Consider the following 20,370-nt stretch of genomic DNA (forward strand, 5'->3'; position numbering starts at 1 on the left):
AAACGTGGCGTCACACTAGTCATGTGACTCGCTGACGCAACAGTATGTTTCTGTTAGAGAATAGGGAAAATGTTTGCAGTAATTGAAAGTAGCCCTAAAAAATATATTTCTATTAGAAAATAGAGAAAATGTTTACAATAATGAAAGTAAACCTAAAAAGTATGTTCTTGTTAGAAAATAGAGAAAGTGTTTACAATAATTCCAAGTAAACCTAAAAAATATGTTTCCGTTAGAGAATTGGGAAAATGTTTACAGTAATTCAACATTTAAGCAACAAAACTTATTTTTTGAATCACAGGGAAATAATACCCGGTAAAAAGTATCATGTTTTTTCCTCTTCCACTAAATTCTAAAGCATTTGCACTTCTAAAAACATGTTTGTTCTAAAACTTTATGTCCTGACTTCTAACAAGATAGAAAAGGTTTGTTTGTTTGTTATCATACTCTCACCTTCAGCTGGTACGTCGTAATTTTATGGGAAGTTCAGTTCACTCTTTATAAAGAGTTCCTTCTACAGCCCTCTAGATGGCACAACCGTCGTGTGAGACAAATTCCTTGCGGATGTAGCATTGCTGTTCAAAACTGTAACAACAAGACTCGAAACACTGGCGTTGCTGATGAGGAATAATTCTTTTCTTAATAATGAATTAAATTAAGGTAAGTATTCTTCCCGAAGACTTTCAAAACATCTTCATTTAAAAAGTAGACAGTTATTTTCTTCTGAGATTAAGAACGTTAGTTTTAAACTTTGATGTCCCCGCTTGTCCTTTTATCGAGTGTCAAGTAGCTTTGCTCTAGTAGAAATCTGCAAGAAAGCTGGATACTTTGTTGGAACGTGGTGGCAGCGAAGTCAGACTTTGTATTATGACTTTATCTTCACGGTATAAACATACAAATTAACCTTTAACCACCACAATTAAGTCGTCATTATTATAACTTTTGAATATGACGCTGAAGTAGCGAATGTGTTACCTAAACAAATTCATTATATTAAAAGATCTTAAGTTTGTTTGTTATGGATTTCGCGCAAAGACACACGAGGGCTATCTGCGCTAGCCGTCCCTAATTTAGCAGTGTAAGGCTAGAGGGAAGATAGCTAGTCATCACCGCCCACCGCCAACTCTTGGGCTACTCTTTTACCAACGAATAGTAGGATTGACCGTCACATTATAACGCCCCCACGGCTGAAAGAGCGAGCATGTTTGGTGTGACGGGGATTCGAACCCGCGACCTGTAGATTGCGAGTCGAGTGCCCTAAACCCCTGGCCATGGTGGGTCAAAAAGATCTTAAGCTTTAAAACAATATTTTCATAACTGGGCTAACCTTCAAACCTTTTATTGCCTGAATATTATACTTGTACTGAGTAACCACGCATAATGACGAGTATTTATATACAGTGAGTTATTTTTGGAGAATACGATAATGTTATGCAACTTTACATAATGACGAGTATTCATATATGGTGAATTATTTCAGGAGAATAGCAACACTGGTAAGTAACTTTACATAATGATGAGTATTCATATATGGTGAGTTATTTTTGGAGAATACAATAATGTTAGGTAACTTTACATAATGACGAGTATTCATATATGATGAGTTACTTTTGAAGAATAGCAATAATGTTTTGACGTTCAAACTTGGTTGTGAATTGAGCATTATATATATATATATATATTTCAAAAGTTTATTCTATATTTCAGTCATTACATAACAACTCAGTCAATATTTATATGAATTATCTATACTGAGTGACTCAGAAGTGTATTGACATCCAAATGACTGAAAACAATTATCGGTATGGAATGATATATTCACATAAATAAATAATACCCCTGTAATCATAAGTCATAAATAACGAAATTTTAATGTTTATTGTTTCTGATATACAGTTTTTCAACTAAAGCTTTTCCCCTATTATCCTGGGTCCTGAGAAATCTAACAATCGCCCTTGATTCTTTTTCCCTCTTATTCTGGGTCCTGAGGAATCTGATAATTGCCCTTGTTTCCGCATAGTTAGTTATTTTTAGGCATCCACCACAGCCCTGATGTTAACATCGAAGATTTAGAGCTATAGGGAGTACCGATAGCAAGTGAAAATACAACTCAATAAAGAGATGCGCCTGTAAAATTATGTTTACTACAATTATTGTAGAAATACACGCTGCATTAGTCTACTTAAGCATTCTGACTTTGGTATTGGAAACGATCAAAAAAAACAACAGTATCTTTACCTACTCTTTCAACGCTTATTTCTTTCTATTTTATAACAGATATAAAACAGTTTAATATGGTATATGGAAGTGGGATTCGAACGCCAGTTATTAAAGGCAACTACCAATCCAAGTGCAGCGTCTCACCATACTACGTCGTTCCCTCATTTCAGGTTTTTTCATGCGCACCTAGGTACTATAGAGTGACTCATCATTAAAATTATCCACAAATATTTTTACAAATATTAATATATATGCTGTAGTTGTCAACCAAAGTCTACGATTCCAAGGATTCAGGAGTAGCCGTCTATTACTTTGTGGTATATAACCAATAATACCCACTTAAAAGTGCTTTGTCTGGTACTTTGAACCGAATAACTGGATTTCTTGTCACTTTTTTAACGCACCCACAAATGAACGTGCGGCATGACGTTTCGAATCTTCGACCTTTTAATACGCCACTATATCGTTAAACGAATCAATGTACGTACATGAAATATCTACATGATGATTTTATTGTAATTACATGATGATTTTATTTGAATGAGTTACATTTTTTATTTTAATTGCATAAAATATATATTTACTCTAATTGAACTTAAATACTTTTGTGAATTTTTGCTTAAATCATTCACTGTAAAGATATAGAACAAACAGTGAAATTCTGAATATATTATACACGATAGATATATCTATATTTTTTTGTCTGCAAAATAAACCAATCATTTCATGAATATGAATATTTATTCTAAAGTTGAGCATAAAAACGTTGCATTAAGCAAAGAAAAAACCCAATAAAAAGGTAGTGTAGATTTAAATTGAAAAAGGGATATATTTCGTTTCAAGATGCTTAATTTTGCCAGTTGAAGAATTATTAAAAGTTAATAATATTTCTCAACTTAAGTCTGTATCCATATATATATATATTATTATACAGTACACTCAAAATTTCAATTAAAATGTTCTGCTTTGGTTGAAAAAACCGAATATCATAAACAATAAACATTAAACTTTCGTTATTCAGTACGGATGCAACTATATATGAACAAAACAAATTAGTTCAGTACTAATCAACTTTACTTTCATTACAAAACTTGTTAGGTTATGTGAGATATTTATTTTGTAACTGCTTACATAAACGCCACTAAAGTATTTAACTGAGCAACATTTAATGAGTGAAAAATTTAACTCTACTGCTGGTAATTTTGATAAATTCAGTTACTTTCGTTAGTGTATATTTTCCAAATAAACGTCTTAAGAATATTTAATATTTATTTTCAAGTCGTGAGTGTTAGGTGTTTTTGTTCTCCAAGTTGAAATGTACTTTGTGAATACAAAACATGTGAATGAGGTTCTCTGTTTCGCTTCACATATTATTTTTATATCTAATTTGTGAACAGCTAATAGAAAACCACGATGAAGTTTTTCGTTGGACAATTTTAAAGAATATCAGTAATATGTTTGGCGGCCTTTAATTTTTTGAAGTTAAGTAAAAAATGAAACTTGCTACTCAATGAGTTTTTATGAATTGATATTTTTCTAATAAAGTAAATGTGGCTAGAGTTTCTAATAAATTAAATTTGGTTAGAGTAAGCTGTGATATAAGTTATTAATATTATATTTCAGCTACCTCTGTTGCTCAGCTATAGTATGAGGGCTTAAAATGCTAAAATTCCGGATTCGATTTGTGCAGTGAGCACAGCACAGATAGCCTATTGTACAACTTTGTATTTTTCAACAAACGAACTAGTGTATTTCAATAAAAGCTTTGAAAAAATCGCAAAATATTGTCTAATTACACGGTTAGACAAACAATTTTCTAATTGTAGATTTACGTTGAAATTTTTTTTATAAACTTTTCATAATTCTTCAACTGGCAGAATTAAGCATTCTCGAAATGAAATAAATTCCTTTTCCAATTTAAGTCTACACTAACTTTTCTAATGTGTTTTTTCTTTGCTTAATGCAATGTTTTTATGCCCAACCTTAGAATAAATATTCGTATTCGTGAAATTATTGGTTTATTTTGTAATTTTTAACAGTTTGCACTGAGACGTTAAATTATTAAGAAAATCTGAAAAACATAGAATTCCTTTTATCAAAACAATCATTGGAAGGTATATTTAGCTCTGTGTTCATGTTCTTAAATATTGCTGTAAGAGTTTTAGATATGCTTAGTTAGCGTTTCTCCTAATCTTCATACAGGGGTTTCCCGTCCATTACAATCTTAAGAGTTTCGTCTTCTTTTCATAAGTACAGTCTTTTGTCGTACTTACCTTTGCTCATTATCAATACATTTTAATTGAGAGTTTGAGTGTACTGTATAATAAACCACTCAGTTGATCACTTGCTAAGGACTAGCTGACGTACGTTCGTGATATAAGCGAATTGAATGTATTAGTAGTATATGTATTTCCATTGCGGAATAAATGCTGCTCTTTTTATCATTATACTACTTTCCACAGTTAAAAAAGGCTCCAAAGATTATTTGATGGTTTGAAAGCTTTACGTTCTTTTAAAACGCGTTTTTTATACGTTAGAAAATGGATTTTTTATATGATTTGAGTTAAATTATTTAACCAAGATGTTTATGAAATTTAATTATTTACTTTATTTATCACATACCGGAAATGAATCTCATTTAAATTTACTGAGTTGTATTGTTATTAGGACCTCCACCGAAGCCAAACCTTCTTTCTTCTCGACAATGGCCTAAATTTGGTCTGGCATTGACTCCAGAAAATGTCTAAGACGTTTTATTCAAGCGTTTCCCATTGGTCGGAAAACATGCTCTGCAATTGGCTCACAAATGCAAGTAGATAAAGTTGAGAAATGTGAAGTTCAAGTTCATCTGCAAGGTGATCATTTTGATGGAAATTCGGTGAGTGTGCTACTCAAAAACAAAAGATGGTTGAAAATACTTGCACTTTTCCAACAAATTTCGGACAGAACAAGTCAGGTAAATTGTTGCGTTATGTTTATTTACTTCTCGGAAAAAGAAACAAACATCCACTTCTGATGGGTGGGCGTTATCGTCTAGAATGTCCAGATATATTTTAGGTGTTATTTGTCCTGCTACAAGAATCAAAGGACCAATCTTTACTATAAGATTTGTTACATATCGCTTTGACATCACTGTTATAATTGTGCTATACCCACATTTCACCTCTTATGCCCCTTTGGCCCAGCATGGACAGGTGGTTAGGGCGCTCGACTCGCAATCTGAGGGTCGCGGGTTCGTATCCCCGTCACACCAAACATGCTCGCCCTTTCAGCCATGGGGGCGCTATAATGTGACGGTCAATCCCACTATTCGTTGGTAAAAGAGTTGGCGGTGGGTGGGGATGATTAGCTGTCTTCCCTCTAGTCTTACACTGCTAAATTAGGGACGGCTAGCGCAGATAGCTCTCGTGTAGCTTTGCACGAAATTCAAAACAAACAAACAAACTTATGTCCCTCTATTTTATTTAGGCTGTGCATATTCCTGTCAGAAATTGACTCATACTCTGTGTTTTTTCGTTCTCTCTCACATCTCCTGATCTTTTTTTTTATCTTTTCGTTGAATTCCTGTATTTTATAGTTTCTTCTCAAACCCACGCTGAACATGTCTCTTTCTCCTTGATATTGTTCTCGTGTCCTGTATATAAGATTATAAAGTTTCACGACCATCAAAGAGAGTCTTATTGTCTTTATAATACTGAACTAAGAATAGCGGCCACTCACCCAATCATTTTCTAATAACTTAGAACACTGTAATCCCCTCATCCCTCGGAGACTGGCCAGAAGCCGGCTGCTTTCTTACCTCTCTCAATTCCAATCAGTGTTTCTTACACCTAACTTCATAACAGACTTCCCCCACACTTTTACACCATCTTCAATACAAAATAAGAGAACCAAGTATCTTAATTACTTCTAGCAATTCTGTGTCCACAGTTCGCGTTCTAAGCACTAATGAGGTCATGTGCTTTGTTGTTTGCCTTTCACACTGATTGTCGGTTGCCAAGTGACAGTTATTGTAATGTCTCTCGCATGTTACAGTTGGAGTTACCAGAAACCTGAAAACTGTTGAAGAAATTGATCAACTGGGACACAGTTTGATGTACTTCGCGAGAAGGTTGTCCGTTGTTTTTTTCTCCCTAGTCTATCACGAGCAGTTGTTGAATGACTAGTCAAAGATTGTAACGACGCTTCTGATTGGTAGACACATTTTATCATGTCTCTTTGAAAGTGAAAGCGATCCTCTTACCTATTGTAGAAATATATTATGTAATTAGATCTCCGTACTTATAGGGCTCCAGCAAGCAAAACGCACATCAAATGATCACTGTTTTGCTTACACAAATAAATGAAGTGTGCTACAAATCCTCGTTTTCTTTTGTTGTTGTTGAATTTCGTGCAAACCTATTCGTCCTGCAACCCCAGATTATAAGTCGATCACTCTAACCACCAGGCTATGTTAGACCGTAGATAAGAGAGTCCTAATGAAGTGGCCAATCAATGTATATGTAAAAAATGTTGTTGCTATACTTACTGTCATATTTCCCAATTTTGTATTTTTATATTATGAATCAAATAACTATCAAGTTTTTTAGAAACATTATTTTCCAATAAACAGAAGTATGTACAAAAGATAGACCTCTTCACATGATAAGCTGACAGAGATATAATTAGATACGAAGAATATTCAAAGAGAGAATAAAATTACGCAACGGGATACTAGGTTTGTTTGTTCACCTGAACAACATCTTATGTACACAATGTAAGTTAATCAAGCAAATACTAAAACTCCTGGTTGTTTAGTTACAGCATCAGAAATTAACAATAATTTGAAATACTCCTAAAAACTGCTATTTTCTTTAAATATTATTTTGTTGGTGTTCTGATTCAGACTTTTTTTATAGCATTTTACGATTTGCACGATGAATATTAAGAGTTTAAAATTAGTTTTCTAATTTGTCTTGAATTGCTCTTTCACTTAAAGTGTGGTGTGGCTTCAATAATAAATTTTTTAACACCCTTATTGTTCGAGCTGACTGGTAATGCATTGTGACTTAGTTCCTCGATTATCTTGGACGTTAAGATGCTCTGTAATTAGCAGTTGCGTTATCAAAAACGTATACTAAGTTGTTCTGTAAATGTACTTTAGGGTTAACTTAATGGGTTTTTTCCCGCATATAATATAAAACAATTTAGCGTTTATGAAAGACTAGCAGCGTAATGAAGTCATCTGTTCCAAAGGTCAAAGCTGATTTTTTCACTACTGTGTCAGCAATTTTTCTTTCAAAGCCAAACACGAATCATCTTAGCAAAACCAAAACGAGCCTATTTCCTACAATAACACTAAAATAATTAGAACTTTCAGAACTTACAATCAATTTCATGTAGTACAATCTGTAGTTGGCGTTCAGCACACACACACAACTGTAATTGCATGAATGTGAAGCATTGGGTTACTGTATTTCTGTCTTCATTAATTATCGAACAGAGGCTGGCAACCATCATATTTAACGAGTGTTGGTTTTTTCATCATTCATCGAAATTCGTAAATATGTCACTGGTAAAGACAGGAACACGAATTTTAACAAGGAATTCAACCTATATGAAGGGTTATGTCTATAGCAAAGTGTCAACTGTTTATCCAATATTATAAAAAATAACTTTTCTTTCATTATTCTTAAGTTAATTTCGAAACATTTCGCGCGCTGAACAATAAAACAAGTATTTATTATATGTTTTGGCTTTAACTTATTTAATTTACTAGTAAGTAATCTCTTCGCTGTTTTTAAACGTTGTTCACAACCATAAGAACTAACAGTAATATAACACTATTATTTAACCGTTGTTCACAACCATAAGAACTACTAGTCCTATACCACAATTATTTAAACGTTGTTCACAACTATAAGAACTAATAGTCCTATAACACTATTATTTAAACGTTGTTCGCATCCATAAGAACTAACAGTCCTGTAACACTACAAAGTTTTGACTCTTGTTGATTTTTCTGTGAAACATCATACATTACGTGTTGATTTTTTCTCTAATAACATATATCTTAGTCTTGCTTACTTTTCTGTCGGCCCCATAAATCTGTTGATATTTTTCTCTAATATAAACTATGCACAATTAAACGAGGAATGTTTCTTTAACTTCAGATTTTCTACACAGATTTTACTCTTTTGAAGCTTTGGTGTTTCGGACAAAAGTGCAGGAAACTTTTCAAATTATACATATTTCATTTGAAATATTTTGAACAGTATTGATTAGCTGTATATATGTATAAATATTTAAATTTATACTTTTATATTTATATCTTCTGTGAACTGTTATGTTTAGTGATTGGAATCGGAGCAGCACATTATTATGTGAATGTTTTTTTATTTGCATGAGTCATCTTGATCTAGATGAAACCTAATGTGTAAATGGGAATTTTTTAAACTTTCGTTTAACCAAAGCCACAGCCTGGCATCACCTAATGATCAGGGCGCTCGAGTCGCAGTATGCAGGTCAAGAGATCGAACCCCGTCACCGAACATGTTCGCCCCTTTCAGCCGTGGGGGCGTTGTAATATGATAGTCAATCTCACTATTTGTCGCTAAAATAAAGCGCAAGAGTTGGCAGTCGGTTGTATTGACTAACCGCCTTTCTTCTAATCTCAGACTTCAAAATTAGAGACAGCTAGTGCAGATAACCCTCGATTAGCTTTGCGCGAAATTCAACAAACGAACAAAAGCCATGTAACATTTCGTAATATAACTTAGCCTTATTGCTAAGTTGCAATTAATTAAGATTCAACCATTTCTAGTAACATCTTACTCCTTTTTTATAAACTGTCTCTGTACAGTCTAAATGTTAAGAGTAGCACATTTAATTCATATGGATCTTATCGGCTTTTAAATATAATTTTTTTAAGTAGCTATGTACTAAAATGTTTGAGAATTCTGACTTTATTGATTACAGATTTACTAATAATATCAAAGTTAAAAATTAAATTTTCAATAAACAACGACTTATTATACATAATTTTACAAATGAGACTGTTTCCGATCTCAAAAAGACAGTAAATTACTAAGTAAGACTGTACATGATAAAAAAAACAAAAAAAAACAGATGACACTGGAAAGAGTTTTATACATTCACCATGTTTTGATGTGTTTACTGCGTCATATTCAGGAGTGCAATGTTGTGCAAGAATCAGGCTTATTTATACCCTTACAAAAAGTCATCATAATAGAATTCACATATTAAAGAATTTCACGTCATATGCTTACAACATTTGTATCAGGTCCATCATTCTTATTCGATATTTTAAATTTACTTTTTTTTTTTAATTTGTATTATCTCTACAGATTCACGTATATTCATACCAATGACATTTTCAGGTTATACTGAAATAACAGTTTTTTTCCAATGAATTGGGTGCTTAGTTTCATTAATATGTTCTACTCTGTTCTTGTTTTGAAGTTAAGCACAAAACTACACAATGGGCTATCTGTGCTCTACCCGCCACGGGTATCGAATCCCGGTTTCTAGCGATGTTAGACAGTATAGGAGAAAATTCTTATATCTACAAGCAGTATGTGCTCTATCTATTTCAAGGAAGGAGTGGCCAAATTTTTTATAATGCACAGGACCCAAAATTATTTAATCAGCTTTGTTCACAGTTCAAGAACCTTAAACATCTTGATTTTTTTCCGTGTTATGTAGTGTTCGTATAGAGCATTCTACAGTAATGCAAGCTTTCAAGTGGTATTCTATTTCTTTTACTTTGACACACAAAAAAGTTTCACAACTGTAAACAGATATTTACGGAGTCTTTAAAGTTTATTTATAAATTATCTAGCTCAAATAGCCCTGGAGTAGCTTTGCGAGAGATTCAAAACACACCAAACCGTATTCGATACTGATTTCAATAATAATCCTTAACATAACACGTGACGATAAGTAAAGGTCGTCTAAGACATCACTGAAATACCTCTCTGTATTGTTTGTTAAGAAAACCAGATAGTAACGATTCTGATTCTTTATTCACACATATTTTAGATACTATCTCTTGTGATCAGGCGTAGTAGGAATATCGGGTTTTCTAACTGACACGTGTGTATATCAAATATATGTTTAACTCACTAACTAAGTATGTGTTTGTATCAAGAGAGAGGGGGGGGGATTATGACTGTAAGATAATCTCTAGGGAAATTGGCGAAGAGCAGGATCTGACAAATTCAATGTGACATGCCAAGCCTCATAGCGTAGATGATTTGTTAGAAAACGTGCTTCCAGATGATCGATGAATGCGGCGAGCTACTGCGATGCCTTCATGGTTAATCTTCTTTTTTTTTCTTCTTCTTCTTTGTTCTATGCTGCTCGTCTGATCTCTGTGAAAGCCACCACACACCAATTCGACTGCTTCGGAAACAGGGAGGATTACTTTCCAGCTTCACTACATTACAATTAATTATCTGTATGGTGCCCTGAAATCTATTTTAGTCTCACAACGAGAGGTGTAATTCCTCGAAACAGATATAACTCATTGACAAGTGATAAAGCAAATGATAGATTGGGCTTCGTATATATATAATTTATCATCGTTTAAAAACAGTTTTTTGACGTACTGAAACGTGTTCGAAAATTTGATTCCTAGACTAATCCGTCAGTTTTTACTTGATTTCGAAGACAAAAGTGGGAAGAGTAACACTTATTGTACGTTTTATAAATCAAATGATTATGCAACATTTCCAACACACAACCACATCAACTTTGACTAAAGAATTATTAAGACATACGTTTCGCTACTTTATTTAAAATAATTTACGATCTGAAGTGGGGGTGGGGAAATAATAACTTTTGAAATTGAAAGTGGATCTTTGTCTTAGAAATTATCACTGATAGCAATGTTTCTTAATAGAATAATTAATACATTTTGCGCCTTCTAATATGTTTTGAAACTGAAAACTCACTATAAGAGTGACAGTCAAACCCTATTATTCGATGAGGGAAGAACTCTCCAAGTGTTAACTGTGGGTTCTGCTCACTAGCTAGCTGCCTTCCTTCCATTCTTTTAGCTCTCCAGGACTTACATCGCTAAAAATCTAGTTTAGATACCCGCGATAAAGTATAGTACAAATATCTCATTATGCAGCTTTGTGCTTCACACAAACAAGCTATTCTATAAGTTTAAAATTAAGGACGGCTATGTGCAGATAGCCATTATGTAGCTTTCAGCTTAACGATAAACAAACTCGGGTAGCCGTTATGTAGCTTTGAGCTTAAAATTATAACTAAAAACCTGGTTTCGATACTCGCAGTGGAGAGAGCACAAATAGCTGATTGTGTATCTTCGTGCTTAGCACAAACAAACTATTCCATACGTTTAAAATTAGGGATGGCTTTGTGCAAAATTTACATCTTAATATCACGAGGACGACGATTTATCGCCTAATACTGTTCGAAATATCAATATTAAATCAACTATGAATAATCGTTAAACGTTGAGTTCACGATGTCATTTTATCTCTGAATGTAGGAAAATAAATTCATTTATTTATAAAGCTTCTTCATTGAGCAATCAAAAATATTTGATTTTCTTGAAAAATAATTACAAATCTAAACCTATTGAAAAACTGTGTAGATATTGTGTCCGTCTTCGTGGGTACAATACATAAACTTTATGGCACCAATATTATACTGTTACGACAGCGGAAGTCACGCGACACTGGGAGCATGCGCACTGGAGTTTCTAGAAGGATCGTAACCTAGTAACTTATCGAGGAACCCCGCAAATGTCCGAGTGTTTGCCAGGCACCCTCTTTTTTTTAGTATATAAGTCCGGCAAATAAAGCCAGCGAGAGATAGATATGCAGATAGATTGAAGATAGAGATAATTGAGTCAAGCGAACAGTAGGCACAGTGAGTAAAGTGTGTGAATCACTGTGATTTATAACGTGTTATAAAGGTTGTTAAGTTTAAAGTAACTGTGGAAATTCTGTGTATTACAAAAGTTGTATCTAGAAAAATAAACTAGTTTTAATTAAGAAAGGACTTGTATCGCTGAAGTTCCTTGGAAAGGATTTATACTGGAAATTAACAAATGAGCAGATATGCAACAAATTGGTGTCAGAAATGGGATAGAGAAAAAAAAAATGGAAACGAGAAGTGACAAGAAAACCTGCAACAGTGGCAGCTCGTACAGCAAAACAAACAAGAGAGATTACAGCAGTTGTTGGAGGAAAAAGAAAAGAAACAAGAAGAACGAGAAAAGAAACAAGAAGAGAGACTACAACAGTGGCAAGGAAACCTGCAAAAGTGGCAACTCGAACAGCAAAATAAACAAATAAAAAGATTACAGCAGTTCTTGGAGGAAAAAGAAAAGAAACAAGAAGAGTAACTACAGCAGTGGTTAGAGGAGAGAGAAAATAAACACACTTTACTTAAGTGCCTATTGTTCGCTTGACTCAATTATTTATCTCTTCAATCTATGCAATCGCGCTGGTTTTTCTCGCCAGACTTATATACTAAAAAAGAGGGCGCCTTGAACAAACTCGGGGCTCCCCGATAATTCATGATCCTTCGCGAAACTCCAGCGCGCATGCTCCCAGCGTCACGCGACTTTCGCTGTCGTAACAATACTTTCTTGTGATTCTTTTCTGCAAACAAAATCGTTACTATCTATTTGACTTAGGAACTTAAATAGTATGCCTTTTGTAATATTTTTTAACATGCGCGATTATTTTGTTACAATGATAATTTAAAGGATCTCTTCATTTATTTGCACACTCCAAATAGACTAATGATACGATGTTTCAAGTAACTTGAACTTCATGTTGTCTGTAAGACTGTACGACTTTCTCACGAGCATGATAATACTTGTTCGTCTATCATAAAGACTGTTTCTTGGACTGTCTACATAAAAATATCCCTTATCAAAGTTTATCATCAGTGGAATTCAAGTAGGTAGCCTCGTTAAGAGGAAAGAATCCATTAAAACTATTTTGGAATAAAATGAAGAAACAACACACTAATGATCACATGACTCTAAGTCCAGACAAACTACACTTGAGGATGTACAAATAGACACTGAATTAATAGCATTTTCAAACAATGAGAGAGAAAAAAACAACAAGCATAGAATGATTTCACCTCTCAAAACACATAAAAACTTATTTGCAATGCTCCTGTCATAGGCCTACATCAGGCAGTTACCTGTATGCCTAATGGTGGAATCGTTACGACTATATATATTAAAAGGTGAAGGTACTTTACATATGATAGGCCCGGCATGGCCAGGTGGTTAGGGGTCGCGGGTTCGAATCCCCGTAACACCGAACATGCTTGCCCTTTCAGCCGTAGTGGCTCTATAATGTGACGGTCAATCCCACTATTCGTTGGTAAAATAGTAGCCCAAGAGTTGGCGGTGGGTGGTGATGACTAGCTACCTTCCATGCTAAAGTAGGGACGGCTAGCGCAGATAGCCCTCGTGTAGCTTTGCGCGAAATTCAAAACAACCAAACAATACATATGATATTTTTTTTATTTAAATATGACTCACAACCTAGACTTTGAATACATTGTAGTTTAAGTTGATAAACAACAGTTTAAAAGAAACATATTAATTTAGTGGTCATCATACTGACACACTTTGAAATTAATTTTTACTGACTTGTTTAATTATTGTAACCCAAGAAAGTGCGTCCATTACAAAAAATAGAAAATTTAAGCACAAATTTACAGAATGGGCTATCTGTGCTGTGCCCACCATGGGAATCAAACCCCGATTTTTAACGTTATAATTTCTCAGGCTTACCACTTAGCCGCTAGTAGGGAAGGAGCAACTAACCATGGAACAAGCAGAGGAATGTTTATATGCCTCATAAGCATTCGTACTGAAAGGGCTCGTATTATTGTAGAGTCTGTGTGTCGCATAACCCTTTAATCCAATCCTGTGCCTAATCGCTGATGAAATAGGAGACTTGAATATCAAGTGTTAGGAAGAACGAGTATAGTGATTTTTCACGAATGGAATTAAAGAGAAAAACTCAGTGCGGAAATGACCAAGAATGAACACTTTATTGTAAAAACAAGGAAGGATAGATTGGATAGAACAGTTCAAATACAGCAAATTTATAAACCTGTCTTAAGTTAACAAAAAATATTATAATGTATCAAAGAAAATGAAATGAACTTTACTGGAAATCTATTGAAAGCTATTGAGTTGATTGATTAAGAATGAAACACACGTGATCGCCAGGTATCATAATATTGTTATGCCTCTGTGTTCGTTTGTTAATTTTCCGTAAAAATTCATTTTCCGAAAAAACTTTAGCGATACAAGTCCTTTCTTAAATAAAACTAGTTTATTCTTTCTCAATACAACTTTACAATACACTTAATTTCCACAGTCACGCAATAACTTAAACAAACGCTATAATTCACAACGAACGATTTACACGCTTGACTCAATTGTCCGTCTCTGTCTCTGTCTGCAATTCAATTCCATTGTTGCCGTCACTTTTTACCGGCCTTATTTATACAAAAAAGCGTTCATCTAGAGAACACTCGAGGCTTCACGAAAGGACATGAATTTTCTAAAAGCTCGTGACGTGTTACCAGCGTCACATGACTTCCGCTGTCGTAACAATATGCTAGGGCAAAAATTAAATAGATATTTACTAATACTAGGTTTTTTGGCTGAGTTATAACATATAACCCCTTTATTGAAACGCTACTTATTATCTTATATCGTTCTTGGGATGTAGAATGTTACATAATTTTTACTGGCCCAGTACGGGTTTTCAGTAAATAAAAAAGAGTGAATAACAACATTTTAATTACACTTTGTTGTTAGTGCTACTTTTACCCATTGCCTTAAGTCAATCAGATGAGCTAAGTAATAATAAGCAAAGTATTCATAGAAACGTTACTGTGTGCATAAATTGTGTCCCTGATGAAGCCGTTGGGTGAAATGTTAGGCATGTCCTTGACGAAGCCATTAGGTGAAATGTTAGGCATGTCCTTGACGAAGCCGTTAGGTGAAATGTTAGGCATGTCCTTGACGAAGCCATTAGGTGAAATGTTAGGCATGTCCTTGATGAAGCCGTTGGGTGAAATGTTAGGCATGTCCTTGATGAAGCCGTTGGGTGAAATGTTAGGTATGTCCTTGATGAAGCCGTTGGGTGAAATGTTAGGCATGTCCTTGATGAAGCCGTTGGGTGAAATGTTAGGCATGTCCTTGATGAAGCCGTTGGGTGAAAACAAACTGCTGGTTGTCATACACTAGTGTCAGAGTGAGTACGGTAGTTACTTTTAATTATAACCATCATACACTAGTGTCAGAGTGAGTACGGTAGTTAGTTTTAATTATAACCATCATACACTAGTGTCAGAGTGAGTACGGTAGTTACTTTTAGTTATAACCATCATACACTAGTGTCAGTGTGAGTAAGGTAGTTACTTTTAGTTATAACCGTCATACACTAGTGTCGGAGTGAGAAAGGTAGTTACTTTTAGTTATAACCATCATACACTAGTGTCGGAGTGAGTAAGGTAGTTACTTTTAGTTATAACCATCATACACTAGTGTCGGAGTGAGTAAGGTAGTTACTTTCAGTTATAACCATCATACACTAGTGTCGGAGTGAGTAAGGTAGTTACTTTTAGTTATAACCATCATACACTAGTGTCGGAGTGAGTAAGGTAGTTACTTTTAGTTATAACCGTCATACACTAGTGTCAGTGTGAGTAAGGTACTTACTTTTAGTTATAACCGTCATACACTAGTGTCAGTGTGAGTAAGGTACTTACTTTTAGTTATAACCGTCATACACTAGTGTCAGTGTGAGTAAGGTAGTTGGGAATAAATTATTCTCTTTTTTCGGTTCTTTCTCATCTCTAATACACTTGTTTTATCTTTAGCTACACCGTCTACACTAATGTCAGAGTGAGGTAGTCAGGATTAATTTACATGTATTCTGTAATTATTCTTTCTTTCTCTGTACGATTATAAGAAAAGACAAAAGTATTAACTGTTTATCGATGTGTAAGTCTGAAAGATATCACACAAAACAGTCATGTCAAGAGGGAAATTTGTACAAGTCTGAAATATATCACACGAAATAGTCATGTAAAGAGGGAAATTTGTGTAAGTCTAAAAGATGTCACACAAAATAGTCATGTCAAGAGCGAAATTTAAGACAATAATAATAATACAGCAATTTATTTTTTTCATTTCTTTAGACACACACTCGTTACTAAGTGTTTGGTATGTTGCAGTAGTGAAACTAATACAACTTGCATATCTGAAGGCTACTTAATCTTCAAGCTCTAATATTCAAATACCGAAACAGTTCACGTGTTCTAAATTGTTCCAAACACAAGACAACCTACGCGACAATCCGCGAGTTTTCGGAAGGCATATCACATTTGTGTTAATTTGGGTTACCACAGTTGGAGCTACAGAAAGTGGAAAATTGCTAAACTATCACTCATATTAATAACACACAGTGTAGCCTGCAGGTTGTTTTGGCCGCACGACATGCTACTATATGTCTTGATTTATGTTGTTTTTTTTATTACATCGCCCCTGAAAGCATTAGTATGGTTGGCTATGCATACTATCTTCAGTCTATTATTTTTAATGTGTTAATTAATTTCAGTGGTAAGTTTCAAATATTTTATCACCTCCCGTAGAAACGTAAAAGCATACAGCTGACGCAAACTATCGCCAAGATATCACTTCCATGTAAATAGGGATAAAACTGAATCGTCGCTTGAGGCTTTCGTGTTCAGCAGTTTTTCTTCACCTTATGATCATTAAGGTTGCATAATATTCATAATCAAGACTATTTGTTGTTAGTGTAAATTTCTGGTAACTCTTCTGATAGAAGTTGTTACATAATTATGAAGGCCCACGTTAAATACCACAATCCTAATGTATCTTACTTTCCAGTGAGGCTAGTCGTTTTGAGCGTGTGTACGCACATTTACTTTGATCTCTGAATTTCGTGCGCTTCTCGAGGTCTGTCTCTGTTAATTAATGTCAGCTAGTCAATACCACCCACCACCAATTCTTGGGCTACTCTTGTTTGTTTGTTTGAAGTTAAGCACAAAGCTACACAATGGACTGTCTGTGCTCTGCTCACCATGGGTATCGAAACCCGGTTTCTAGCGTTGTAAGTCCGCAGACATACCGCTGTGTCACTGGGGGCGGGCTACTCTTTACCAACCAAAATATATAACTGACCGTTACATTATAAGGCCTCCGAATTTCATACGCTTTAAACAAGCTTAATATATATTTCATGTTATAATACAGAGTGAACTTCGGTGGAAACGCCTCTTTTGATTAGAATAGCTTATCATTATTATTGTATTGAGTTTATATAGAGCTCCATTAGATGATGAGCCTGTAAGTCGTTCACCGAGTATGGTTTGTTATCTAATGAGTGCTAATGAGTTTCATTCGTTGATTCTAATCGCCACGCAAAGAATGATTCAAAAACACAGATAATGCTTGATAGAGTAGTGTTCCTCGTAGGAAGTATGATAAACTAAAATTTCGATCGATAATTTGTATTAGTAGCTTGTAGAATCAATACTGAAATACAGCTGCAAACAGGACCTAAAATTGGCTTAATTATAAAGATAGTAGTCTATAGAGGTTGTTGCATATTAACATGTTCATCATAGGTTAAAATGCAGTTTGGCAAAATCAGATACACCATGTTAACTTACGTAATTGTTACAAATATTAAGTACCTTTATTTTCAGAATCACTGTTACCTATCTGTTTAGCAATGACACAAGAGTATACACATTTGTTTCTATTGAACTGTCTGTGTCACTATTTCACAGCTGTTTATTCAAACAACATGTGCACTCCTCGCTAGTCCAGTCACAGTCCATATCATTTAGTAACTCTGAAGCTGCTATTGACTGTGTCATCATTACAAGCTGCAGGAATTTTAGTTTAACATCAAGTTCATAACCGAATCCTGTAGGGTGCGGAAGCTCATGTATTAACGCGTTTTTTTTCAAATCCAAAGTTTAAACACGCACCGCATAAAATGTAAATAATAACTGTTTTCTGTCGGTGAAAGATTTCTTGGCCTTCTCCCAGTGTAATTGGTTGAATGATGCACATTTCCATAAAGTCCTCCAACATCGTTATTGCACACTTACTTAGGTTGACTGGTGCTGTACCACAATCTGTCAGAGGCTGGTAACTTTTTGCTTCATTACTTTAAACACAGATTTATTGCACTTGCGAGAAGAAGAAAAAGTTGCACATGTCACAGAGAGCTTTATATCGCGCCATCCTCTGGCAATTGTTCATACAGGCTATGCACAAGAATGAATCTTCTAAGACCTGTGTGAATTCCAACTTGACTCATCCAAAGGAATATTTGACTTGAATGTGCACTTTGCCGGTGGTGGAGAAATATCATCAGAGCGTCAATATCTGGACTGTTTATGACTATTGTATCTGTACATTTGTCTGCAGCATACTATCTAGTGTCCCCTTCTTTTTGGTTCGAATACAGATAATGTATCTCATTGCAGGAATCCACTGTAAATTCTACAGTTGTCTCGCCCTGGCTACCAATGATATACAGTAGTTCGTTATTCTGCTCTGTAAATGCATTCTCTTTGATGAACTCAGTAAAATTCCATACCAAACTTTCTTTGTTTTCTCCACCTAGATAAGGAATTCCTTCCAATCTCTCGGAACTGATATGTTGCCTCGTATGTGTATTTTGTGACTTGGATATGTGTCATCCCTTTTATGTCTTGTATGTGATTGTATACTATTCTCTATATACCTAACACAATATATATTTACACAGATGGATTGCTGCGAGTCTTCAATAAAATGTAATTCAAAAAGGATCTTGCCATATCTGTAAAATTGTCGGGCTCAGTATCATGAGTTGCCATTTCGTCAAAAATCATAGGCTAGAACATTGGATGGACATAGTTTTCATTTCAGCAGTTCTTCAAGTCCGAGTTTTTACCAAACAACATTGTTCCATTTTCAGAAACATACTTCGTGGAATTGGCGTGTTTTCGAATGCAAATCCTCTCTCTCTGATGGCACTTTTTTGTGTGCATTTACTACATGGAATCTTTGAAACATAATGTATCCACTGGTTTGTAACATTTTTCTTTATTCCTGATGTGTTTTGCATGTTAATCATTGTTTTTACATTACTTCCAAAAACGGATCGATCGAAAAATTGTTACAGAGGTGTTTCTTTTCCCTTTTCTATTGTCAAACGCACAGTTAAACATGTCAACCATTTCTATTCCTTTATCTGAGAAGCTCAACATACTATCTTCAACACCTTTAGAAGCAAGTACGCCTGAAGCAAATTTTACGAGTTAGCTTGGGCTATTCTTCAAGTCAAATGAATCAATAAATATCACATCAAACGTAACAGTCATTTTCTTTATATTCTCATTGATCTGTTCGCGTCTAGCTTTAGCGTCACAGTGATGCACCTAGGAAGTACCTTGAGTTTTTACAGGGCTCGAGCAAACGTTTTCATGATATGTCATTGAGTATTTTGATCTAACAGCTGTTAATAAAAACTATGTAGCGCTTATGAATTTTCTCAAAGAGTTAGTCCAATAATGTCACTTGACCCTTTCAATGTTTTGTTTTCAGTTACTTGTAGCGTATAATCAATCCACGTATTTTTCAATTTCCCTTCTGACAACTTCTTTATGAACAATCCATCATTAAAACCAGTGGTCACATCAATGAGCAGCTTCTTCATTTGTAGCAGATGGACTCTCAGTTATCTTGCATAGGTTGTCTGGTTTAATGCGAACAGTAGTGGGAGTAAACACAACATTGCATACTGATGAATCTGCTAGTTTAATGACCTTGATGAAAATATGAACAGCTTGGGTGGCAATAATACTTTTGTTAGATAACACAGGCTTGCGATGACTTTATTGTCTTGACATTTTTACATGTAATTCCTGTACGCTGAATCCAAAAACCGATATCAAATTTTCTCCATAACGTACAGATTTTTCACAAAAAGTCATAACGCAATACATAAAAGAAAGTTCACAACACATAGTTTTGAGACTAAAAGACGTAGATTTTACTGAAAAAAAACAGGATGAATGAAGATGCATATTCGTTTGACATCA

The 20,370-nt window shown here is 34.6% G+C and overlaps 1 protein-coding gene across 2 annotated transcripts in view; it reads left to right on the forward strand.

Moving 5' to 3' along the window:
• Window positions 1-577: 577 nt before the first annotated feature.
• Window positions 578-20,370, forward strand: part of LOC106468474 (ecotropic viral integration site 5 ortholog-like) — a 76,631-nt gene continuing 56,838 nt past the window's right edge. For both annotated transcript variants that reach the window (XR_002612654.1, XM_022396804.1), the window contains exon 1: window positions 578-657. The gene's annotated coding sequence lies outside the window, so the exon portion shown is untranslated. The remainder of the gene's footprint in view (window positions 658-20,370) is intronic.

Source organism: Limulus polyphemus, unplaced genomic scaffold (genome assembly GCF_000517525.1).
Source record: "Limulus polyphemus unplaced genomic scaffold, Limulus_polyphemus-2.1.2 Scaffold3019, whole genome shotgun sequence".
Classification (NCBI taxonomy): Eukaryota; Metazoa; Arthropoda; class Merostomata; order Xiphosura; family Limulidae; genus Limulus; species Limulus polyphemus.